The 27,752-nt window shown below is 33.7% G+C and overlaps 1 long non-coding RNA gene across 11 annotated transcripts in view; it reads right to left on the minus strand.

The window, feature by feature from the left end:
- Positions 1-2,503: 2,503 nt before the first annotated feature.
- The window catches only part of LOC149188451 (uncharacterized), a 176,770-nt gene continuing 151,521 nt past the window's right edge, over positions 2,504-27,752 (minus strand). For 9 of the 11 annotated variants that reach the window (XR_016256276.1, XR_016256281.1, XR_016256283.1 and 6 more), the window contains one exon: positions 2,504-2,897. This is a non-coding gene — a long non-coding RNA (uncharacterized LOC149188451). Of the gene's footprint in view, positions 2,898-2,957; positions 3,241-27,752 lie in introns of those variants that run through there. The other 2 variants (XR_016256278.1, XR_016256284.1) reach the window with 2 other exon arrangements.

The raw sequence follows: 27,752 nt of genomic DNA on the forward strand, positions 1-27,752 counted from the left end.
AATATTCTGTTATTATTTAATTTTATAATTTTATCATTGTTGAAAGTACTTTTTACAGCTCATCATGACATCAAAATATTTTACTTAAGCTAAGCGGCAAAGAATGCTAGCGAAATCAGTTTATATTATGCACACCCTTCAACTTTCTTGAAAGCGTCATCTTAGCTGAATATTTTGAAGCCAAATATTGAAAGAAAAGTAATTAAAAAGGAGTATAATTATATACTACAAACAAAACTATGGTCATTAAAAAAGGGTATAACTATTAGTTACAAACAAAACTATGGTGATGGTGATCGAGAACTATGGTCATTAAAAATGGGTATAATTATTAGTTACAAACAAAACTATGATCATGATCATGGAGAAGTGAAAAGTATAACACCAATTGCAAGAGCGCTTCATAATTTATCCATTAACCATCATTAAAATTACATATGACCCTTAAAAAGGGCATATCCTAATAAATATTAGATATTAAATAATTTTTTGTTGAAAAAATTAATATATCAATCAATTTCTTATTTACAGGTATATATTTACATTAATTTAATTCAATCCATTTGTATCTATATCTGTATTCGGTTGTTAATATTTAATATATTAATTAATTTAATTTAACAATATTGGTTTAAGTTAATCTATAAAATGTTTGGTCTTATAAAGCAAAACAAATACCATAGTAGTGATTGTCTCTATTGATAGTCAATTTGAAAAATAATTAATAACATAACCATAACTCATCAAAGTAGTTTATACATTAATAAGTTATAAAAATTAAATAAATGGTAAATGTTTCAACAAATATTTTGTAATATATCTGATATGGTTAAAATTAAAAAGAAAAAAAAATCACAAAAACTAATTAAATGATACACATTTTAAATTATATATAACAAAAAAATATTATTAATAATAAGCAATAATTTAATATTATAAATAAAAAATAATAGAAATATAATTTACACATGTAATCATGGTATATTTTTTTATTAAATTGAAAATTAAAAAAACTTAATTAAAAAGACATAATTAGTTTTGACATAAATTTTAACTTTTTATCTTTGATTATTATTAAAATTAGAGTAACCATATAAATTAAATGGCTCACAAACACATATAGACATCAAAATATTTATTTTATAATATATCTAACATTGCCCAATTTAAATAAAAATAAAAATAAACTTAACAAAATTATAACTTTAGTATTTATTAATACTATTATTATTTATTCTAAAAAGGATTAATATATGATTTAAGCATATATATGTACATTTTAAAATACATGTAACGAGATATTTAATAATGTAGATTCATCCCACTTGGCATGAAGATTTCTAACCTATAAATAGTCTTTGGTACAATACAAAGTGAATCGACTATATATATCATCTATAACATCTGTAGCCTTTGTTCAATTGTGGGAGTTGGTTCATACCTTCCAAAGTTCAATAATTAAACTAAGCACCAAAGAACACCATCTATAACATTTGTAGTCCTTGTTGAGATGTGGGACTAATTCACATCTTTCAAATTTCAATAGTTAAACTAAGTCACAAGGAACACTAGCTATGCAACCTTGTTATATGAATTTTTCAAAGGGGTCGGTCAGTACATGACTTTCAAAGAGGCACATCATAAAAGGGTTCACACTAACCATGACTATTACAACCAAACCTCGTAACCATTACAAATGACTTTGAAAATATTTACTTGATTCACAAGAGAATATATTAGTGAGAATTTCAAACAATTACAAGTGAATTTGAAAACAATGTTACACTGATATGCAAAATAGTTATACAAATGATTTTGAAAACATTTAGCTGATTCAAATGAGACTACAGTAGTGACAATTACAAATGAATATGAAAACATTGTTACACTAACATGGAAAATAACTTATTCAAAAAATACTATATTAATGAATATTCTTGACGATTACAAATGATTTTGAAAACATTGTTATTCTGATATGGAAAATAGTTGATTTAAAAGAGACCACATTAAGACTACATTAGTTAAGTAAACTAGTGGAATAGCTACGAGACACACAAATTGAAAACCTACTCAACTGTATTATTAAAAATGATCTCAAAGAATGATGTACAAAGTGTACATATAAATACAACCAGAATGATGTACAAAGTGTACATATAAATACAACCAATAAACTGTTGATTCAGTTTCTTAAGTTTCTTGGACTCCAATTACTAGTCACCATAATACACACTAAACCAAATCTCAATCACGAGAATTAAATGTCTAACAATATCCTTGTCTTCTTAGAACTTGGTTAGCTTGCAGCCCTTCTTAAACCATTCTTTCTCTAAAATCTCATGTACTATAATACATTGTCACTAGAGAAACTAAATGTGCATGCCAATTTGTTTTCATTTCAAAACAAAAAAAAAGTGGAATCTCATCACTCAAAACACCGTGACTTTTTAATCTTTTCAAATTCTATTGACGTCGAGTATGAGATGGATTCGAAAAATAGTAAAGGTAATACATGGGACAATTTGATCATATCTACACATTAGAGAATACAACTCAATAGTCGTTCAGTTGTTGTCTTTATCTTTGGATAAAAAAAATCTCAAAATCAATTGTCTTGTACCAAATTAAAACCATGGAGGACATGTGGAATCAGCTTTATAAATCTACAGTTTGGTAGCATCATGCTAGTCATTCAGCTCTATTTTTTACACAAATGGTAAAATTTAAAAACAAAAGTATGTAATTTTGTGTTGAACTGGCATTTTTACTGTTTTGTGTAGTGTTGGAAGATATTAGTCATCAAAGTGGAAGTAACCTGCCATCAAAACAAGTTGGGTAACCCCAAATGACGACAAGTATTCAGTTGCACCATCAAAACCTTTATCATTGATGACCTACATAAAACGAGGCTATCAGTTTCAATTTATAGTATGGTGCTAATGAAACTGCCAACCAGTCAAATAAGGTCAGATTAAGGGGATCAACTATTTACATTTATTCTTCAAAATGTAGCAGAATCCATCTGTAAGCTTTATTAATCATAATACACTGCAAATAAAGATCTCTACTTTTAAATAGGTTTCGATAACACAATTTCGTATGTTACTAACCACTCAGAAGAACAATAACTAAACAAGATATGAAGGAATATTCTAATCAGCAAATAACTGAGAGGTACAACACATGCAATGTGATTTTTTCACTTGCTCCATGTGATCGATATGAACAACCAAAAACCTAAAAGGGACAAAAATATGTATAAGAGATAGTGGCGTGTATCAAAAAAAAAAATCGTATAGCCAACATCAGTTACAATTGAAAAATACTCATGGTTGGAGTGCATTTATAATAAAACAGCAGATGAGCGAATTTCCACCTACAATGCAGAATTCTGGTAAATGAAATTACAAATTACCCAATAATAATGTCTTTCGATACAAGTATTATCAAATCTAATTGAATTTCCCACTTCTACACTACTTAGACAACAAGACAACCTATATGTGACAAAAAAAGGGTATTAACTCTGAAATAATAAACAACGTAATTTGTTAAGAAAAAATTAATATAATTACTCTAATCAAAGGCAACACAAGAAGTTAGAGACCCCCCTAAAGCATCAAAAAACTTAGTGGAAGGGCATAGCAATATACTTCATAGCATTAATACGGTATATAATGATGCAACATCTTGCATAAAGCAAGAGGCATGTTTAAGCATCTCAACCTTAGAATGACTTGTGAATTAATTTTTCCCGTGATCTTATTTTACAATTATTTTCCAAATTGTTGAATATTCATAGTTATTTGAAATAAAATAATAAATGAAAAAATTATCTTTAAAAACTTAAATTTCAAATTAATAATTTTCTATTGCTTTATTTTATCATAAATATTTCTGAATACAATAACCTTTATATCCATTCAAATTTAATTATATTAGATGTTGGCATACCTACCAAATACAAAACCAAAGAATTAAAAAATCCTTCCCAAAGTTTGAAGGTTTTCCGTTACACCAAAATCCGCAGGGTTTGGTAAACATTCCAAACCAGTAACTAGGATCCCGATGGTGGAAATTACGGATTCCTTAGAGGTGCGGTGATTCTGCCAACACCCCCCCTCAAACGCAACTCGGGGGAATCGAACCTCGGTCCAAGCTCTGATACCATGAAAGTTTTCCGTTACACCAAAACCTGCCTCCAACAACCCCCCTCAAACGCAACTCGGGGGAATCGAACCTGGGTCCAAGCTCTGATACCATGAAAGTTTTCCGTTATACCAAAACCTGCAGGTTTTGGTAAACGTTCCAAACCAGTAACTAGGATCCCCAGGGTGGAAATTACGAATTCCATAGAGGTGCGGTGATTCTTCCAACAAAGTCTAGAGATTAGATTTCTTATGCCCACATAATTCAACTATTAGAACAAAACTATAATCATCCAAAAATGTTCATGAATGTTGTTAATGATAGTCGACTTGAATACCTCTTGAGAAAAAGTTCCTACATTCAGTGCCAGAAGAATAATATAAGTGGATGGAATAGATAGAATTCAAAATATATGGGAAGATGATGAATATCATTTGAAAAACGATACATTCCAACAAATTATGATGCTTTAAATACCAATGCAACCCAATACAAGGTTCTTTGACTTAAATCAACATGACTACATAAACTTAAGAACAAGAGAACCAATACGGTGTAGACCAATTGGTTTGTGGGGTTTAGTTTCCACCAGGTCATTGGGGCCCCTTTTGGGGAAATTAAACTACCCAACATAAAAAAAAATAGTCATTGCCAAAAAAACCAAGTTGAACCAACATTATAAATAGTTTATATTGCAATTTACCAATGCATAGAATTTCTATAAAAAACCAAAGCTTTTTGTGCTCCTATATATATGATATTAATTTTATCACGTCTATAAAAAGACCAAATTGAATAAATATTATAGATACTTTATATTACAACATAATAATACATAGAATTTATATTAAAAACAAAATATTAGAAGTATTATTATTTCCAAAAAAATGGTTGGCATAAAAAGTAAATATTTACAAGAATGTTGAGTTCTATAGACATGCCAAAAGTCCAAAAAAAACCTTCTCACATGTATGTGATTATGGAAATGACATCAATTCATTCCACATTCATCAAAATAATGAAAAAATAATAAAAATTAAAACTACAATCAAAACAATATGTATATAGAAAGATTAAATCATACTTGATTCCAAGAACTATTTTATAGAATCAATTTTGAAATGTGGTTCTTTATTGTTTTAAGAACAAAAATCATATCCATTACATTATTATTATTATTAAGGAAGGTAATTGTACCAACAATGTTTTCTTGTGTTCCTAAAGTTATTATATTAACTTTATCTTGTGTTATTGAAATTATTATATTATTATTATTAAGGAAGGTAATTGTACCAACAATGTTTTCTTGTGTTCCTAAAGTTATTATATTAACTTTATCTTGTGTTATTGAAATTATTATATTAACTTTATCAAGTCTTTATTATTAAGGAAGGTAATTGTACCAACAATGTTTTTTTGTATTCCTAAAGTTATTATATTAACTTTATGTTGTGTTATTAAAATTATTATATTAACCTTATCTAGTCTTTTATAAGAAACCAAGTTAAACAAAGATCATTCATAAGTTGTATTGCAACTCAATACTACATATAATCCCTATGAAATGCAAAATATTAGAAGTATTACCATTCCCAGGAATTTGGTTAACCTGAAAAAATAAATATTTATATAAAAACTAAGCTCGATTGGCAGAAATTTATTAACATTTATGAGGTTTGGGAACATTGCATCGAGTCATTCAACGTTTACCAATATAATGAGAAAAAAATAAAAATAAAAATTAAAAAAATTAAATACAACAAAAACAATATGCATATTGAAAAGTTAAAGCACGCTTGATTCTAAACACGATTTACTTTGATCAAATTCATGAAAGCATAGAATAAATAATCCATATCGTTCAGTAACCTTATTTATAAGGTCATATAAAAAACAATTGCAAATAGGATGAAGAGTACCTTGCCGTGTTTCATTACACCTAAAAAACAATTGCAAATAGGATGAAGAGTACCTTGTCGTGTTTCATTACACCTGAACAGTTTAGTTTTCTACAAAACAGGGAAATTCATGATGCTGTTGCAATTGCCTAGCAGTGCTTGCATTTGATCCACACAAAAAAATTAAATGTTGTTGTTATGAAGGTGGATTTACAGAAGGTATATCATTGCCTTGATCGGGGATATCTCACGCTGGTTCTTCAAAAGATTAGAATTGAGTCTAGATGTGCGGAGTGGATAATGACATGCGTTACAAATGTAAATTATGTTGTTATCATCAATGGTTATCGCTCGAATATTTTCAGGGCCAAAAGGGGACTCCGACATGGATGCTTACTTTCCCCACTTTTATTTACCCTCGCGATGGATGGGTTAAGTTTGCATATAAAAAAAGCGGTGGCAGAAGGACAATTTCAGGCTCTGCACATGGGAAACGACATTAAAATTTCACATAGCTTTTTCGTTGATGATGTTCTTATAATGGGGATGCTTAACCGCTTTGCTTGGATGACTCTATTTCATATATTTTCTAAATTTGCTAATGCTACTGGATTACATATGAATCTTCAAAAGTCCATTGTATATCACGACATTTGTGATATGGAGGTAGTTGCATATATTAAAAGCATTTTTGGAGTGGCTGTGGATCTGTTCTATAAGAGGATTTATGGATGGGAATTCAGATGTTCATCATTAGGGGGGTCGCATCACACTGACACACGCTGTGCTCATGCAGTTGGGTGTATAATGGGCTCATTTGTTTCATATTCCCCTTTCTATTATTAAGAGTCTTAATAGAATTATGGCAAAATTACATCTGGGCCGGTAGCAGTGAAAAAAACAAATTTCATTTGGCCATCCCAAATCACTCTTCCAAAGAATATGGGGGGTTTGGGGGATTATGAACCTTCGACGCTTTGGATGGGCATTATTGCTAAAATCTTTATGGAGGGGGATTTCTGGTGATGGAACTTGGAGTAAGATCATTAGAAATAAGTACCAGAAGGATCAAGATTTTCTGTTTTGGTTTCGCAAAGGATGTATTGGGATCTTATCCGGCTCGGCCATTTGGCTTAGCTTCATAAAAATAGATAAACTTTTCTTACAAAATCTTTCATGGTCTATGGGGTCTGAACACAAGATTCTCATTGGTGTTGATCACATTCTGGGTACTGGGTTGGAATGCTACATACCCGAGGATTTTATAAGATGCATAAATGGCAGGGGTATATTATTTTGGAGCCAAGTTATATCTGCTTGGCGGGGTCCATGTCCTACTTAGAAATGGGCAGAGGAGCTGGGTTTGGTTGGACAAATGGCAAGGGAATGGGAACGGATCTGTGCTGGCATGAAATTATTAGGAATCTGTCAAGAAGAAATAGTGATTAGATTGTCTGTACGGGCAAGATGAAGGCGGGGAACATCATGGTAGCTGACACATATAACACTCTCTGCAGAAGGGAGGTCCAGCTTGGGGGAAATGTGACTTTCATAAATTCTGGAAAACAAAAATTCCCATCAAAATCATCCTTTTTTTCTTGCTGGTATGCAAAAACAAAAACCTCACATCGAAAAACCTTCAAAAGAGACAATGGCATGGATAGAGTATCTATGTGTATGCAAGAATCCGGAGGAGAACAATGAACATATGTTTCTTAAATGTCCCAAAGCGGTTCAGGTATGGAATAAATTGGCTAGTTCTATTGGCTTTCCTTTTATTTGTTTTGACAACATCACGGTTTGTATGCATTGGTGGAGTACACAAAAATCCTCATGGAGGATTGTACCCCCAATCCTTTTTTGGATGATATGGAAATGTCGAAACATGAATTTTTTTGAAAACTCTAATGAAAGTTACTCTATTGTTGTTTCCCTCGATACTAGGCCTAAAAAGAACTTAGCAAATTGCCAAGCCCTCGGATGGAGTATCTGACGGGTTTCTTCGATGGGTCAAGAGAAACAAATGTGGATGCATTTTTTGGATAGTTATTACAAAAGAACATGAATTTTGGGTACACTGGAATGCGAGCAGCGACACGAATACAAAGGCTGAAGCGAGGGCCCTCTGGGGCCTTTTATAGTTTACACACTTCCTCATCATCCCTGACACCCACATATTTGGGGACTCAAAGATCATTATTGAACATGTCAAAGGATGCGCAAAAACTAAACAACAAATGCTCCTCGGATGGCTTTGGAAAATCGACAATCTTTGGTCCTTTTTCAGAAATTCCTTGATCATGCACATCGGAAGGGAATACAATCAACAAGCAGATCGACTATCGAAGCGGGGGCTACAGGAACACTTGGATGGTATGCACATTGAAATCAAACTGAGAGACACTATACTGGATAACTATAGTTGCATTTTTTTGTATACTCTATGTTTTTCTTTTTTTTGAAAATCTGCCTGGTTTATTTTCCCATGTTGTGAATAGGTGATAAAATTATATGGGGATCTATGGATTATATGAATATATTCACATGACGTACTCGATGGTGATCTTCTTTTTTTGTACAAACTGACTATATATGACCCTTCTAGTATATGGCTAACATCTGAATAATGGGCTATAATATGATAATATGATGTATAAATTATTTGTCTAGACCACTAGATGCAAAGCAGTATGCTTGCCCATAAATGATTTACAATGTATATGATCTGGATATCGGAGAAGACAAAATATGTAATTTGATCTAATATGGTAATATATTCCACTTTAATTTCTGGAAAACGATATCTTGGCATTGTATTTAATTAGACTTCCATGTCTAAATTTTAAAAGTGAAGAATACCACTGTGATTAATGGGGTGATTTTCAAATTGTATGTGCAAAAATTATATTTGTATTCATAGACACTTTGAAATATTGTACATTTTTCTATGTAAATATCTTCTTTTACAAGATCAAGCATTTTTTCTATTTTTTATAAGCATAAGATAATGAACCAAATCTAGTTACATATATTTGAGTAACAAGCACATTATAAAAGCTACAATGGCATTGGTTATATGTGGGGTGGGGTCAAGCTACAATGGCATTGGTTGTATGTGTGGTGCATTCATTATCATTATAGTTTCCAAAATTGGTTATGGGATACATTAAAATCCATGTAAACAAACAAAAATTAAATGCGCACGTCTAAATTTTAAAAGAGAATACTGTTATGCATCAATTAATCGGTAATTTTAAAAAATTCATAAAATAAAGCCAATGCGAAAAAATTATATTTGATTCCTAGAAACGAACCATTTGAAATGTCATACATTTTTGTATGCAATTATCTTCTTTTACAATATTATGCATCTTTTATTAGAAAGAATCAAATTTAGTTACAAATATCCGAGTAACAAGCATATTATAAAAGCTAAAGTGATATTGATTATATGTGGGGGTATGGTGTTTATCATTTATAGTTTTTAAAATTGGTTATTTGATACGATTAAAGTCCATGTAAATCAACAAAAATTAGATGCATTGGGTTTCACATGAAAATAACCTCATTTGAGGATAGATACAATAAGCATAGTATGGTAAAGGCAGGTCAAATAGACCAATTTAAAGGAATATGTCCTTATACAATATTGACATTTTCTCAAATATCAACGAAAATATATACAAAGACAAAACAAATAAATACATCATGATTATTAATATAATTGAAAATAATTCTAATTGAATCTGAAGTATTCATTACACATTTTCATATTGTAGTAACCATTTCAATGTGGAAGATTGGTTACTCAATTGAGAATATATACAAAGACAAAGCAAGTAAATACATCATGATGATTAGTATAATTGAAAATAATTCGTTACTTAATAATTGAATCTGAAATATTCATTGCACATTTTCATATTGTAATAACCATTTTAATGTGGAAGATTGGTTACTCAATTGAGAATATGAATGTAAATCATTATTATTCTAGTGAAAAATCATGTTCTAATAATTTAGTGTAAATGTGTCATAGGTATGGATATTAGCTAACAAATCAATGATGATTGATTTGTCTTCAGAATAGTTATGATAGGAAACCTTCTTTAAATGGGGAAATATTTGTTCCAATTGTGTTCGTATAAGGATATAATTTTTATCAGCTTTGCTTTTAGTCTGTCCAATATAGTTTTAATGATGGAAGTAAGCAGATGTGTAGTTTTCTTTGCAATCGAGACAATAAACGATAGTTTGCTTTATTTCTTTGCAAAATTTTATTGGTTGATTGCATTTTGCACATGCAACTTCAAAAGGACTTGTATATGTACTACTTGTTATCAAATGTCCTTGTGGCTACTCAGAATTAAAGTAACAAAATGAAGTTTAATACTATAAAACCATATATATATATATAAAAAGAGAGAGTATAGAAAGAGGGGTGCTTATGTATAAGTTTAATACTATAAAACCATATATATATATATATATATAAAAAGAGAGAGTATAGAAAGAGGGGTGCTTATGTATATTCATATTTACTATCAATAGTATAGATGGTGAAGCAAGTGATTTTCATAGATTTTCTAAATTTTCAAATTTATTTTTTCTTCTCAATGACCATATTAATGTTGACTTGGAAATACATAATTTTTTTTTTAATATATATTTTTAGTAATATCAATGAGAATTGATTTTCCTGCAATTCTTTTTAAATTGAAGTATAAATTGGAAAGAATTTATCATACAGGTGAACCTATTACATATGCAACATCTATAAGACAATATATTTGAATCATATTAAATGGAAAAAATAAGCGCCTGCAAATAAATGTGAGCTCACTATATATTTGATATGCAAATAATGAGACTTACAAAGAGTTTCGTTTTTAGTTAGGATTCTTGTGATATTTCTTCTTGTTTTCTTGTCTTTCCTGGGATTTAATATTAAGAATCGCAAGATTTAAAATCTCTTCTCCAACTATAAGGAGAAATGGTTCCTAGGAAGCCAAGGAAAATTCATCGTACCTGGGTGTTCTTCCATATCATGAGCCTCTTGACTCTTGAGCATTTGCAAACCTCAATTAAATTTATTCCAGCAAGTAAAGTAAATCTGTAAACTCTAAATAGTATATTTCTATCCTAGAAAACTAATCATAATGCTATAGTACTAAATATGGAATAAAAAAACCGTTTTATAGATGACAGATACTTCGTTGGTCCCTTTATATAAGGATTTTGTCGGATCTGCTGTAAATGTTTCCCGTAAAAATTGCAGATCTGCAAAATACTTGCAACACTTTAAAACATAATTGTGGAAAATTAGAAGTTAAATTATATTGGGATAATAAAAAGCTCTAATATCTAAAATTCTCAATATACTAGTTAAAAAAACTCAACATAACCCAGGAATTTATTATATTTTTGTATTCTTTAATAACATAACCCAGGAATTTATTATATTTTTGTATTCTTTAATTTTATTAATAGAAAAAAAGATTTTTATAATTTTTGAAAAAGGGTTGCTACAGTGAGGCTAATCTTTGACTTGCTTACCCTCCAAGTATAGGATTATGATTAGAACTCTCTCTAAAGTAGTTATCCACCTTGGACTAGAAAATGGAATTAGAGTCTAGAGACTATCACACCCAATTATAGTCTAAAATAATTGTACTAACTCCCAAATCTTACTCAAAATATTCTCTCTATTGGATTGTTTCCAAACACTAGGACAAGTATGGCATCAACTAGGATCTCACTCTTGCACAAGGAACATCTGATAATATTTTTTCCAGCACTTGGGTTCAATTACCCCTTTTATCAAAAAAGGAAGTAATGAGGTCTAGAGCCCTGATCCCTCCTTACAAGTGATTGTTGTCCCTCAATGGATCAACCTGGTCATGTTGTAATAATTTGGAATGTATGTATCTATTTTATTAAAAACTATTAGTGTAAAACTAAGAAGAGAAAGCATAGAACAATTAATCCATGCAAAAGTTTGCACTTGGAAATAATTGCTCTTATGGCATAAATGATCTCATAATTCAACAACCTGTAATGGAATGAGGATTTAGCAGTATATAATTTTTCTTGTAATGACTAGATAATGGCAGTGTTGACTCTCTCCCAGAATAATAATTGACTTGTCATCCACATATTGAAGACCAAGTCATTTCATAAAGATAATTTCCTGCAGTAAAAAAAGGAAAGAATCAACCCACAAGAGACTTGACTTGGATGCAGAGCCAATATTGACACCTTGGATTCCCACATGTGAACGTAATTCGACCTAGACCAATAAAAATGGGAGGAATAGTAGCCCAACAACTAGCTTACGTGGCTCCAACAACAAGTTTGACACTTCTTTAACTCATACATGTGAGTCTACATGTGTTTTGACCAATTCCAAAAACCAGGTTGTGGAGTAAATGTGTTACCGGAATTGTCTAGACTTTTGCTTGAGAGAGATAGACCACATCATGAGGTTTCAAACAAGATATCAATTGCCCAACTTGGACCTAGGACATTACCTTTAGGCCAACTTGAATCTTGCCACATGTGAGCTAGAAAAGAGGTCAATTTTTGTTTGCATGGGTAATGTTCTGCTTGGTTGAGGATTCTAGCGTTGGTGTTTTGTCTAGAGTGGGATCTACTTCAATTTTCACATAAATTGTATCTAAGCATGTCAAGGAACAACCTTCTTTTGGAGATTTTTACCTCGCCATGTGGCTAGGATAGAGAGGACGACCACCTTGAGGAGTTATTTTTTCATTTTGCCTTCTTTATTTTCCCAAATATCTATGTGGCATGTCAACTATACATCGTGTTGAACATTTCCAGTAGTTGTTGTATTTTGGACCAGTTACCTACCCAATTAGCAGGGTCACTAAGGTCCTAGCAAACCCACCAAATGGACACACAAAAGGCAGGGACCCATTGTCACCTCAGCCCAAGCTCTTGTTGTTTAGACCTAATAACCTCCTAAATGGTCAAAGGAGGCAACATTATCTCCATTAATCCTACACAAAATCATTTATGATATGGGGACAATTGGAGGTGGAGTTAACTTCCAAAAAATTGTCTAGTTGTTTATTATATAATTGTGCAGAAAAAAATAAAAAAAATGATTATATCCATATCCATATCACACCCCTCAAGAATTATGGGGGAGTGAGCAGGTGGTCAATTACTAGCCCTGAAATTGCCAAGGTTTTGTAGGAAAACCCTCACCTACTTCAGGGTTTTGTTTAAGCCCTTAGCACATGGCTCAAGGCTCATTGTTAAGGATGAAGCCAGTTTTCCTTAGCTTTACCCTTTGAAGTGGGAAAATATCTAACGACAAGATAGATCCCCTTGTGGCGACCACTGACTCAATTCATATTGCATCCACTAGTAGCTCTTTTGAAGATACTCCTAGAACCATAGCTCCAAGAACAAGAGGTATTGCTAGAAGGGTTGTGGAGGTAGGCCTTTCTCCTATCAAGCTAACCACGCCTCTAGTTCGGTAACCTTTTCCCAATCCTCCCCCCATGGATAACATGACTAGGCCATGGATCCTCATTGCCTTTAAGCCATTAGACTTTGGTAGGCACCAAGATGCTCCTCACCGCTGGCCAAATAGATATCATGAATGGTTTCCTAGGTTTAATATCAATGACACAGCCACTACTGAGATACACACATAATTTCTATTGGCCTGGGTGTATATTGATCATGAAGATGTCGTTATGATGTTGTTTGCTCTTTCTCTTGATAGAGATGCTAGAGATTGGTACTTTAGCGTGCCTTAAAGGAGTGTCACTCATAGGGACACTTTCCATGAGGCTTTCAAGAAAAGGTGGGTAACAGAGCAAGATGGAGGTATGTTACTTGACAAATTTCTTGTTGTTGTGAAAATTGAAAAGGAAATTGTTAAGGATTTTGTTCAGAGATTTGATAACGTCCTCAGGGAAGTACTTGATAGGTTAAGACTTCCTGAAGCCATCATCCTTGATAGGTTCATAAAATGTTGGCATCGACACCTAACCTATGTCCTCAAGTATAAGAGCCCTCAAACCTTGGCTGATGCAAAGAAAATTACCATTGAAGTTGAACAAAATCTCAATGTTGCTCGAATAGACATGTTCAACTACCCTAGGGAAAAAAATCAAATCCAAATGTAAGCCCAGATCCCAAGGTGACATTGTTATATAATCCTTTTCCCAAAAGCTTGGTAGATTCACTATTGAGATCACACAAGTGCAAAAGGCCCTCATGAATAGAATGATAGTAGTTGAAAGGAACCAAGCTCCTAGGTCAAACTTTCTTCAAGAAACCAATTCAATAAGGACAGATCATTCCACGGGAAAGCCACCAAGGAATACAATACCACGCAACAAAATTTCACTAACACCCTTACCCAAACAAATATGGTGGCGTAAGCATAATCACCTTGGTGCTCGCCTTCTGAAGATCTCGAGGAGGATAGTCCTTATGAAGCAAAAGAAGAAGATGAAGAACAAGAACACTTGAATTTGGTAGATGAGGCTTATGCTTCCAACATCTTGCTTGGGAACACTTACTCCCACCCCGAGCCTAGCAAAATTCAAGCCAACATTAACAAAGTCGAGCTTGTGCTAGTTGTGGAAAGTAGTGGGAGATTTTAGGTGCTTCAATATTCTAATAAAAGTAAAGACTAGCCACAATCAAACTCTAACATTGAAAACCCGTCTCAAAGAAAGGACAATTCCCAAGGACAACTACAAAGCAAATCAAAGAAAAAACCCAAGAAATATGAGGTTGAGCTTAATGTTGATATAGAGAATTCCTTGACCAAAGCTAATGTGCTTGTTCCCCTTAAAGAGATGGTTGAGCTTCCTCCCCATAAGAGGAAAATCAAGAAGGCTCTAGGTCTTCACGATGAGCCTGATGACCCCCCCATTATATTACAAAATATGCATATTGATAGGGAAAATGGGGGTCATGATACATTCTTGATGTTAGCACTTCGTAATTTCCTTTGGTTGTAGGCATGAAACCTAGAGGTAACCATAAACCACTTACGGAATTGGAAACTAGCCCTTCGAGCCCCAAAGAGGGCTCTCTCTTTCAACTTAGTCACTAAAGACCGGTTCCAATGAAGAACAATGGCTAGATCTTTCAAAAATAGTAGATTTTATAGGTTTGGTGGTAGGGCAAAGAAAAATCCATTGGGTAGGGAGTTAGTAAAAATTGAGATCAATGATGTGGTGGATGCTCGGTGAATTGGGAAAAGTTGTTCAAAGGAAATATAGAAACACTTCTTTATGCCAATTAATAGTTGCAGATGTGAGAAGAATAAAAAAAGTAGATAAACATCTCAAGGCATCAAACAATGGATGAACCTTAAAATGATTATGGCAGAAAAAAACATATGGAATGTTTAAATGACTGCAATAGAGCACCATTAAATAGATGAATTATGAAACAAGTTTTTCATTTAAACACCATAGTAAGAAATATAACACACACAAAATAGGAAACACTCGTATAAGAGAGTTGAATCACATGAATATATGAAAATATTTAACCAAGTACTTCTGGTCCACCAATTTCATTAAAACTCAGAAAAAATTACAATATGCACAATGTTCTTTCCTCTCCAATCTGACCAACCAACCTTTCCATGTCTTTACATCATTATATTAGAATAGGAGTGAGGACTTCGAATTACCACTCTAGGTGGTCTAATTCACTTCATAAAAGCTGAATGGTCTAGATGCAATGCATCTCCACTTGCTATGTAGGAAAAAAACAAGGAACTGCTATATCCAGACTAATGCAATTTAGAAACATCAACTCAAACAATGCATCTTTGTTTACAAATCGAACTACATGATTTTAACTTATCAACGCTTATCCAACAACTAAAATGACTTCTAGAAGTTTCAACATTCAAAATTTCCCAAAATAGAGTTGATTGATGATATGTTTGCATAGCAGGTCTGCCACGAAATGGGGACCAAATTTCTGGAAAAATAGGGTTCAAAGGTGAGCTCATATATCCTGAGGCCTAACAGCTATTACAAACTTGAGGGAGGTTTTTGTAGATGAGAGTGTCCTTGAGAGAAACCTCTCTAAGTTTCCAAAAATTCCTTTCCAACTCCTCACAATCTGCACTCAAACATCATAACTAAAACATGAAATGACAAAACTTGAAAAATAAGCTGTAAATATGCATTTGACTCTTCCAAAATATGACACTTGTATAGAAACGGAAGGAGGTTTTTGTTCTTTGGTTTGTGCTTGACAAAAACCTTTTTTGGTTTTCCAAAATTTAGCTCCATTTGGTCTGAAACAACTTTTGCAAATGATGGCAAAAATAGTCAATTTCGCAGCAAATTTGTAGCAAGTCCAAGTATCCCTCCATGCTATGTATGTTTGCACACCTCCTATTGTAAAATGGATCAAATGGGCAGGCTTGAAATGTCTGTCTAATGTTGTATAATTCTTGAAGTAGTTTGTCCAATGCTTGCAGACCTTCTATATGAATAGTAAGATACAAACACACTTTGATTCCTAGATTATAGGATCCTAACACTTGGTATCCTTAGTAATTAACAATCTTATATTACATAATTGAATGCTTGATTTAAGGGAATCGACAAATGTCATTCATTTTAAAGTGATGCATCAAGTGGAAATGGAAATTACTATGCCATATAAGAATGTTTGTGGATTTGATTCTAAGTCTATTCCTCTTTATGGTCTTATCAAGGATGTGAAGGACTCTCTGGGAGCTAACAGGGATATTTCTATGTTAATGAGTATTGTTTTCATTGATGTGCTTTATACATGGGGGATTTTTTTGTAAAAAAATTGGTATGATTCAATTGGTGGACAATTACAAATCGACTTATCATATGCCACCATCACTCAGCCTGATGGGACCCCTTTTATCCTCTATAGGGAACCCTGGTTGCCTAAGCATGTTGAAGACCCTGAATGATCCATGTCTATATTGGTGGCCACCCGCTTATTCCACTTGGACCCCCACCATTGTTCTGTCAGTTTTTTTTTCCTTAATTGTAGCGCATTTTACTATTTTTGGTAGTTTTTTGATTCCTGAACTTCTGGAGCCGTTTTGAGGCCCTAAACGACGTTTTTTTGGCAATACAGGTCTATGCAATTTAATTGAAATCACGTATTTAGTTGTAGTCCTTGGAGAGATATTTCCAACGAGGTATCAGGTGCGTCAAACAGAGATAATATGACCAAGTTACAACCCCGAGAAGTTGGCTGCCCAAGTAACCCTAACGGGGCCCATAAACTCTTGGTGTTCCTTCTCCTCGGATTAGGGTTTTTTCTTATTGTTCAATAACCAAAAGGTCCTTGAGCCTCATTGTAACACAATTGAGAGGCATGTAGCAACCACATCTCTTCTCAGAGATAAGCTACCATCGATCGAGCTAGTCTCATTTCCATTTTGTTTGTAAGCATATTTCATTATTTGATATTAATGAAAGGAAGTGTTATTTCTGTTGCATCTTTGTATTTATGGTTACATTTGTAATTTTTTGCAGTTTTTTTTTTAAATTCGGATCACTGAACCATTTACTTTACCACCCTCTAATGCTTGTAGATCCAGTTCTAAAAACATTGTGAATCACAGTCCTCATCATGAGATCACAGCGCCATCCTAGCATCTTGCTTCTCAAGAGGTCTACCAAATTAAAAGATCAAACACCAAGCCGACCATTCCTAATAAGCAATGGGTCTAAAAACAAAAGAGGGACTACCATATAGGTGATATCTTCTTGGTTGATAAGGACCTCATTCCTGTCAAGATTGAGGGAAAAGAGGGTGTAGGATACTTCTATATTGCTAAACTTGATGGTGAACGTTTACCGTCCCTAGTGAAAAGGAACCGCCTCACCCTCTTTGATAGGAATTGACATTCACATGTTGTGCATGATAGTGCGGATGCCTTGCATATTTTGTGAGCATCCCTAATAAAATTCGTATCATGTTTTATGTAGATTAGATTGCAATTTGAATAGATCTTTTTTTTGTATGGATTTATACTCAAGTATAAAACATGGACAATACCCTACGCCTAGTGCACATGCTCCCATACAAGTTTGTCGCAATGTGCAAGTTAAAGGTCTATGGTCCCATGGATTGCTGGAATTCTCATGTACTACCCATTCAAGTACATGGATCATGCATTGTACGATGCTCATGTCCCAGTTGGAACCATATGTTACCCAACAAAAGTAGGTCATTCCATAGGAGAATTTTTTTTCTCTCGTCATCACTTCTAGTCAGCCAAATAGAAGCCCCTATATCCACCACTAGCTAAAGACGATGTGCCATTCATACCTCCACCACCTGCATCAATTATATGTCTTCTCGCCCACCTCGCAGGAGCACATAAATGAAGGTGGGCTTCCAAACAAAAGGTACTTTATTCATTTTGCAATTGGGTTCTATTGACGATGTTGGATACCACCAACATAGAGGGGATCCCCTTGATATAAGGTCCCAATTAGACCTTATATCGTTTGGTATAGGAGTCCCATCTGGAATATGGCTCGACTACCATTTACTTAAAGATATGCCTTGGATTTAGCTGTTAGCACGAGAGAGAAGCGCAAATGTCATTTCAAACGAGTAAGCGAGTGTGCCTTGTGACTGTCCGATTGTAGATGTATCAAGGTTCTTTTACTACATAGGGAAAACAATGTGATCCTCTCAGAGAGAAGTAATAGTACTACCCTAATGGAGAAAAACATAGAAAGAGAAAGACTAGTCTAACATCAAACAGAATAGTTCGGATAGATGCGACGATCATTATAAACATTACAACATAATTCCAACATAGTAAGCAGATATAACAAGAACATAGTGAAATTTTCCTAGAGATGAAAAATAATAAGAATGAATGATGTAAAACGAAGAAAGTATGAACGAGAAAAGCATGCGGGATGATCATTACAAAGGAAGCAATTATTAGTGGAAGAGACCACAGTGTTAATCATTCAACATATTATATGAGCAAGTCTGAACTCTCATACTTCATGAGAGAGCATGGTAGCAAGCATGTACAAATCAGAGCATATGGTTAGAAGAAAGGAATACATCACTTATTTCCCATGTAGGAAGATTGACTGAGTAAGACATTGATACATACATTGATTGACTTTGAGCAGGAAATTCTAACACACATTAAGCAAGTGGGAGAGAAAGAAAAAAACTTCTTCACAATCAGACAAGGAGAGTCCTTAGCACTTTGTCAGGGGGAGACTTCACTAGGTCCACAGATCCACAGGAAAGTTCAGACACAACTAGGAAGCACTGACAAACATTTACAGATGTATGAAGGAAGCATAGTCTCAAGGGAGACTCTATCAAATTCACAAAAGTTAGAGAGCACATGCAAGACTTTATAGTTATTGGCAGCGTGTTAGAAGGGAGAGATTTTATCAAGACCACAGGAAAACATAGGAACAACTAAAGCATTGCAAGACACATGTAAAACACAATCTCACGGGGAGACTTCGATTATAAACAAGATCAAGTCCACACATAATCATTTAAGTAGTGGTACGAAACCATGTCCCTTTGCAATTGATGTCAAAGGGGAGAGATTATAGACATTGATGAGACAAAGGAAGACATTGGGGAGAGAATTTGTCAGATAGACTAGGAGAAGTTCCCAACAACATGTCAAGAGAAGTTTGGCCCATTGCCATCAATGACTATCAATGTCGGGTGGCATTGCCATCAATGACAAAGGGGAAGATTGTTTCTCATAGTGTTGTCATTGATGACACAAGTGTCGTTGGTGCCAAAGGAGATGTCCAACATAACATCAATATCATTCATGGGTCAAAGGAAACAATATGACAACTAGATATCTTGCAAACCCTCATCAGGTGAAGTCAAAGGAAGCTTCAAGTTTATTGAGTTTTGACAAGCTTATGATGCCCTAATGATCTTATAAATACATGGTTGCATAGGACTCGTTTATACCTTTCCATTGGTATCTCCAACTCTAAAAAACGCCTCCCAGATGAGAAGTTATGACCATTTAAAAATCCACATTTATTGAGGGCCCTAAATTATAAAGAAAAACCCTTAAATCTTAATATATTAAATAATGTACAACTCTTGAGCGGACCTATGGCTTGGTAGTGAAGTCTAAGGTGGAGATAAAGGAAATTTGCATGAAGTTTAATGTGACTAACAATCATGCTTCTTCCCCAGATTAGACGGACTTCACGCTTGACCACAGATTTGAATGATAGAAGATGAATGAACTTACACGATACTTAACACCCACAGTGGCCTCATTCATATTAACACTTGGCATGTTTTGATTGGCTTGATATGATGACATGGTAATTGACACTTGGCATATTTTGATTGGCTTGATAAAATGACATGGCAGATCAACACTTGGCATCTTTTGATTGGTTTGATATGCCAACATGGAACATCGACACTTGGCAAATGTTGATTGCCCTGATGTGATGATGTGGTAGCTAAGCGACATGAAAGAAGAATAAAGGACATGACATGGTTACTTGTACAATGTGGTGCGACACATAATCTGATGACATCAACAAGTTTATTTTGCATCACCAGGGGTTGCCTTGTGGTAGAGGCATTTGGCAAATTTTGATTAGGGAAAATCTCAAATATGAGTGACACATGGCACCCCTCATGGGCATCCATGTGGCATGATGACATCATGTTAGCATCATCATGTGGATGACCAAAGGCCCCTAGGGACCCAATCACAAAGGATGATCATATGGGGCCACGGCACAAATTTTGATGGCATGGTTACATTGTAAAAGCGGTCGAGTCTAGGTAGGGTCACATGATTATCGTTTGGGATTCTTGGTGAACATGCTAGCCCATGGTTGGCTCTCATGAGCCATGGGACTGCCAAATGGATATGTATATGCACGAAGCACTTGGTTTCGAAAAGAAAATATGAACGAAGAAGCTCGATACACATAACTAGCTAAATATCATTCCGGTTCGAAGAAAAACAAATGTCTAGTTATGAACGAAGTTTGAACACTTTTGTCATCGTAATTTGGTTTGTGATTTTGGTTCATTTGTAATATTGTTCTTGGTCAAGGTTCATTTTCGTTCGGATACTTTGGCTATTTTATGAACCAATTTCATTGCATAATATTTAACTATGGTATAAACCTAATTCATTCCACATATTCTTTCTTGATTGTGCATGGTTATATCTGCCATGTAACTATAACCAATGAAAGTCCGAGTTTATTTTTTATAAGAGGTTGGTATGATAATTCTAGCAAGAGTCTAAGTTCTGACAGACTAGTTTTGCAACATATTTGGAAGGTTTTGAATGGAAACATAGCTGAGGCCAACCTTATTGATATATGTTAGGGAGGTTTAGCTAAATTTGGTGGTGGAATTATGGAAAGAACCTAATTTACTGAGAAGTGTCAATCGAGTTACAATTTAGCACAAGGTACATAGCTAAGTTTTGTCATTGACAAAATGTTTATGCTGCAGGTATAATACTTGTGGCTCATTACATTAAATTCATGACACTAATTGGGTATACCATGGAACGTGGATTGACACGTTGAACTCTGAATAAGCTATGAGTTGAGCCACGTGGACACATTGTAAGAGTTGGTAGGTATAACACATTGTCTGAGTTGACTTCACATCATTTTTCTTAACTAAGACGTGGAATATTGAGTAGTCATGGATCAAGTTCTGCCTCCCCCTTTGAAGTCAATACTACCCAAATTCAAGGGTTTGGCTTGTATACCCAAATTCAAGGTTTTAATCTCCAATGCTGCCAAGTCATATCAATATTTTATTTTTATTTATGAGTTTCATTTTTTCGAATGAATAATGAGCCAAAGAAGATCATTTTATCGCACCATTGCCGAAAATTGACATTCAGTAGAAGCACGCCCTAAGAAGGGCATTTTGTAGAATACTTAATTTAATATATGACTTCATATAGTTTTTAGGGGTTTTTGGGCTCATTTTAAGTCAAAATTGGATTTCAAAAGAAGCGTGGTGATCAGGGAACACTTGTAAAGGCATGACAAGCCTTATTGATATATTTTTAATGATTAAAATCTCTATTATATGTTTTGGGAGCTTATGAGTAGGTTGTAGTTGGTTTTGGATATGTGGAAAGAACAAGTTTCAAGAAGGATATTTTGTGACCAAATTGATGAGCAAATTTAAGTAGTGTATGGAAAATTGTCTGATGAGAGTATGACAACTCGTAGTTCATATGAAAGTAATTGGAGATTGTGACAATGATTGTAGCAACAAGTGTTGCAGATTGTGATAGGCGTTGTGTATTGTGACAGTGTTTGTAAATTGTGACAGTTGTTGTGGTGACAATGATTGCAAGTTGTGATAGTGACAGTGATTGCAGAGTGGGACATTATTTATGATTAAGTGATAGACAAATACAAATGATGATGGTGGATCCAGTTTGAAATATTTTGAAAAATGGTCCACAAGAGGTTGAAGGAGGTGGGTGCATCCATTAAGGTTGGTGCCTCAATCAGGTTGAGCCTAGAGTAAGTCAAATATTGATCATCATCAAGGTTGGTGCCTCAATCAAGTTAGATCTTAGAGCAAGTCAAGGCTTACTCATCATCAACGTTGGTGCCTCAATCAGGTTGGAGCCTAGTGCAAGTTGGAGCTTTCTCATCATTGAGGTTGGTGCCTCAATCAATTGTAATCTACACTAAAGTGTTGCTTGCAAATATTCGAGGTTGGTGCCTCAATTAGGTTGTAGCCTATCGCAAGTAATAGCTAGCATATTTTGGGATGGATGCCTCCAATAGATTAGTGTCTGCAAATCTATGTAATAAATTGAAGAAAGAAGAAGAAGAATTTGCGGTTTTCTTTCGTGTGGGTTTCCACATAAAAGCTTGTGTCCTCTTGTGTTGATGTGATGACTTCATGATGTCTTATTGATGTGATGATAACTTCGTGGTGGCATTGTTTTATTTATTGTTATGTTACAAATGGTTATGATTCATTGGTACATAATTGTTTATTAATGAAAAGTTGTGAAATGGTAAAATTTCTCTCACACTAATTCACCCTCTCCCCTCTCAGTGTGATCTTTGGCCTAACAATTCTAATGAGATTAATATTAGTATTATGTTATTATATAAATGACAACAAAGTTTGGGGTACATGTATCATCGAGTTGAACATGACTTTCTTTATCACAAGTCAAAGAATAAGAATGAATCCAAATTACAAAGAAACAAAGAAAAAAAAATTGCGAGGAAAGGTACTCTGATGAAATGATAATTAACAGTTAAATTAACTATCATGGTATAGTACTTGTTGTAATATAAGTTTAAGATAAAGGTGGTAATAGTGAGTAGACCCCATACCTAGCTCATTGTAGCCAAACCTCTTATTAAATCCAATATGATATTTTAGTGTCTAACACTCTCTAGAATGGTATGCACTAGACATCCCTCAACTTCAACATGTCAAATAGCAAGGCATTGTTTTTTCAAAATGTTTTACCCATCAATAATAAGGGGTCAAAGGAACTCCCAACCATCGAGATGGTCTTCCATAGCCAACTAAAAGTCCTTTTTTATGCCCGGAAAGTAGCATACAATCCATACAAAACATTAAAACAAGCTAAAAGGTTGTTTAATGCGTGAAAATTGTTAAAAAAAAAATATAAGCATGTTTAAGTATCATAATATTTTTTCCAAACATAGTTTGACTATATATAATTCATACATCATCTTATTTCAACATTACAAAGAGTTCAACTCAAATCACCAATACTTCATAGGAGTGAGATAAATCTTAAGACAAGTCAATAACCCATTCCCGAGCCATCCCCAGCCATCAACTTGAATAATCAAATTCATTGACCAAAAAAATCACCATATTGAAGGGGATCATAAATGAACTATCCAATTAATAAATAGTCATTAAAATTCTTCATATCAAAGATTATCCTATATCTATAGACTTGAAACAAAGTATTGTTATGTAAAAAGTAAAACTAAACATATAAAGCTTGTGGGTCTAAAAATTAGTTCTTAAAAAAAATACATACTAATACCAAATAATAAAGAAACTCATTTGAAATTAATGAAGTGTTTCATTAAAGGAATGCATTCCAAGAAAATCAAACTCCAACTTCAAAACAAAAATGAATCAACTCCCCTAAAATGAATTAGAACTATAAATAATATGAAATCATAGTGTAAAGGAGAGAAATTTAACTTAAAAAAATAAAACTTCGACTAAGATTGGACATGGCCACTTCTAAGTTTCCATATAGATGAGCTTCCAACTTCAAACTAAACTTTAAAAATTATAAATAACTTCAACAATTCTTTAGTGAATAAAGAATTTAATTCTCCCATTACATTAAGAAAATAATTCTAATTCTCCCTTAACTAAATAATTCTAATTCTCCCTTAACTGAGCAAATGAATTCAACAATTCCTTACTGAATAAACAATTTAATTCTCCCATTAAATTAACAAAATAATTCTAATTATCCGTTAACTGAGAAAATGAATTCCCCTATTAGACAGTTAATTATCATGCTAAATGAATGATTCTCCCACTAAGGTTCACAGGGAGTAAATGGAATGCACAAAGTGAATTTTAACGTGAGTTGATGTTGATCATATTACAATGTGATAAACTGCTCAAAGAGTCGTACTAGCGACTTAGACTAGTTCACATGACTAATGAATGATTCTCCCGGTAAGGTTCACAGGTAGTAAAAGTAAGAAACAAAGTGAATTTTAACGTGAGTTGATGTTGCTCATATAACAATGTGATAAATTGTTCAAAGAGTGGTACTCGTGACTTAGACTAGTTCACATGACTTATTAGGGAGCTCACTCATAATCAATAACTTATGAGGGAGTACACTTAATCAATAACTTAGAAATACTCGTTAACAATTATATACTTGAAAAGCCATCATTGAAATTGATTATCCTTGTTTAATTTCTTTACGAGTTTTTTTTAATAAGAAGTAAACTCCATGTAATTTAATAAATTCAATGAGACTAAATTCCATCGAGCTAAGACATAAAGGTCAAGAATTCAAGTGATGATGAATTCAACTCATTTAACTAAAAGTAATTGAAGAACGAAATCATTCAACAAAGAAGCAGAGGCATTGAAGTGATTGATTGAAGATGTCAAGTCAAAATAATATTTAGAATATTTTGACCTTTTTACGACTATCTCAATGTGGGTTACCAAAATGTTTCTTTCACTTGTAAACGTTATTATTATATGACTTTTTCAAAGGGGCTCGTCAGTACATGACTTTCAAAAGGACACATCATAAAAGGGTTCACACCAACCATGACCATTACAACCAAACCTCCTAACCATTACAAATGATTTTGAAAACATTTAGCTGATTCCTAACCATTACAAATGATTTTGAAAACATTTAGCTGATTTAAAAGAGACTGCATTAGTGAGTATTCTAAAAAATTACACATGAATTCGAAAATATTGTTACAGTGATATGGAAAATAGTTGTACAAATGACTTTGAAAACATTTAGCTGATTCAAAAGAGACTACAGTAGTGAGTATTCCAAACAATTACAAATGAATTTGAAAACATTCTTACACTCATATGGAAAATACCTGATTCAAAAAATATAATATTAATTAATATTCCTGACCATTACAAATGATTTTGAAAACATTGTTACACTGATATGGAAGTTAGTTGATTCAAAAGAGACCACATTAAGACTACATTAGTTAAGTAAACCAGTGGAATAGCGGCAAAGCATCTAGTTCTTAGAAAATGTGTATTTTTTTGAAATATGTATATCTTTTAATGGATGTAATGCATTTGGTAAAAGGGATTTACATTCTTGGGCATTATCCCTGGAAACAATCTAACACTGTTTTTTGGTATTATGCAGAAAGGTTTACTCTTAAGTTCCTCCTGTAGTCTCTTAAATTGGGCAGACATATAAATATCTTATGTGAAGTACAATCTTTTCTTTAGTTTCCATTGTAAATGTAGAAAGCGTTGATAATAGGGGAGTATAATGATTGCATTGAATACTTTGTGAAGGGAGTGGTATCTCAATCTTGGTAGTGAGAAGTATGGCTAATCTGTCATGTATCACTTACAAAGAAATTTCAGAATCCTGTCATCTTCATTTTCAGCTTTATAAATCTACCGTTCAGTATCTGCACATCGGTCATTCAGTGCTATTTTTATACAAGTGCCAAAAGGAAAAGTAAATATAGCAAAAGAACGTAACTTTGGGTTGATCTGGCATTCTTTCTTTTTATAGTGGCAGAACATTCAATTCATGAGAAGGCAAGTAACCTGCGATCAAAATATACAGGGTAACCCTACATGACCACAAGACTGTCATTATTTTCAGAATTTTGTCTTTTTCGATTTCATGGAACTCGGTAATTACAAGCTGCAGAGAAAGTTGGTAATTATAATATCAACTTTCACTGCCCATAACATGATCTTGCTTCCGGTGTCAGACTTTCATATTGCCAAAGTACAAATTGTTGTTGGCTTGCAAATTTGAATATAGTTAACTGTTAAATTAACAGGTAGTAGAATTTGACTGAAGGAAGACATGCAAATGAATCTTGTCGAAGATGGTCTTGAAAATGGCTCGGGAATAACTTGGCAACTTCAAAAACATGCCACCAGACTCTGGAATAAGTTGGACTATAACTTGGACTAACTAACAGTCAACTAAGTCAGTGTCAAATTGAGTGGGTTAACTGACTCAGGAACAGAGGCTTGGAGGGTTTGGCAACTCGCAAGTCAATCATGCTGACTCGGAGAGCATGATAACTTTGATGCAAATAAGATGGTCCTCGAAATAAGCCAGGTTAGGTACACAAGGTTTTGATGGTGAATTGACGCAAGAAAAAATTACATAAGGTCGTACTGCCATTTTCAAATTAGTGTAACAGAGATAAATACAACATTTCTGTTGTAAACTAAAAATGGTTACTACTAGTTGTAGCCTTCTAACATTTCGCTTTATTCCACTGCTGAGAAACCAACTAGTTAGATCTGAATAGGTATTCAGAGAAATGGTATTAGGGCTCTATCAAAATTCAATGAAGAAGACCAAAATTTACACTTCAATTTAAAAGCCCCTGTATGGGTAGCCGATATGTAAACAAAAATCTTTCTCTGGCAAAGGAAACAAGAAAACAGAGATATACTTCCTTAAAATTCAAGAAAAAATCAATATGATCCTTTGTTCTATTCTCTAGAGTTGGATTTTTAGGAAAGGGTCCTAGTCAGACTTCACCTTACCCTTCTCTATTGTTCATTCCCAGTCAGACTTCACCTTACCCTTCTCTATTGTTCATCATCTTAAGCCTTCATCAACTGATTCCCCCACTCCTCATATGATCTCAAGTGACTGTGGGCCCTTCCCCCTTCCAAGTATAGTGTCAAGGAAGAGCCACTCATTGAGTATACTCTACCTCCTTGGACACACTCTCAGGACCTTGATTACTCCATGATCTCTCCTCTCCAATGTGAACATCACTTTGAGCGACCTATTTATTGCACCCCTTCCTTCCCTCGCCCTTCACTCTCCTCTCATCACGACCTTCTGGCATCTACAAAGCATGATATTATAAACAATGATTGTGATATGGAGTTGTTGAGACTGATTTTTCATTCCAC

This window comes from Pinus tabuliformis, chromosome 3_1 (genome assembly GCF_031772625.1).
Source record: "Pinus tabuliformis cultivar Carrire ecotype Pingquan chromosome 3_1, CPIR1, whole genome shotgun sequence".
In the NCBI taxonomy this organism is placed as follows: domain Eukaryota; kingdom Viridiplantae; phylum Streptophyta; class Pinopsida; order Pinales; family Pinaceae; genus Pinus; species Pinus tabuliformis.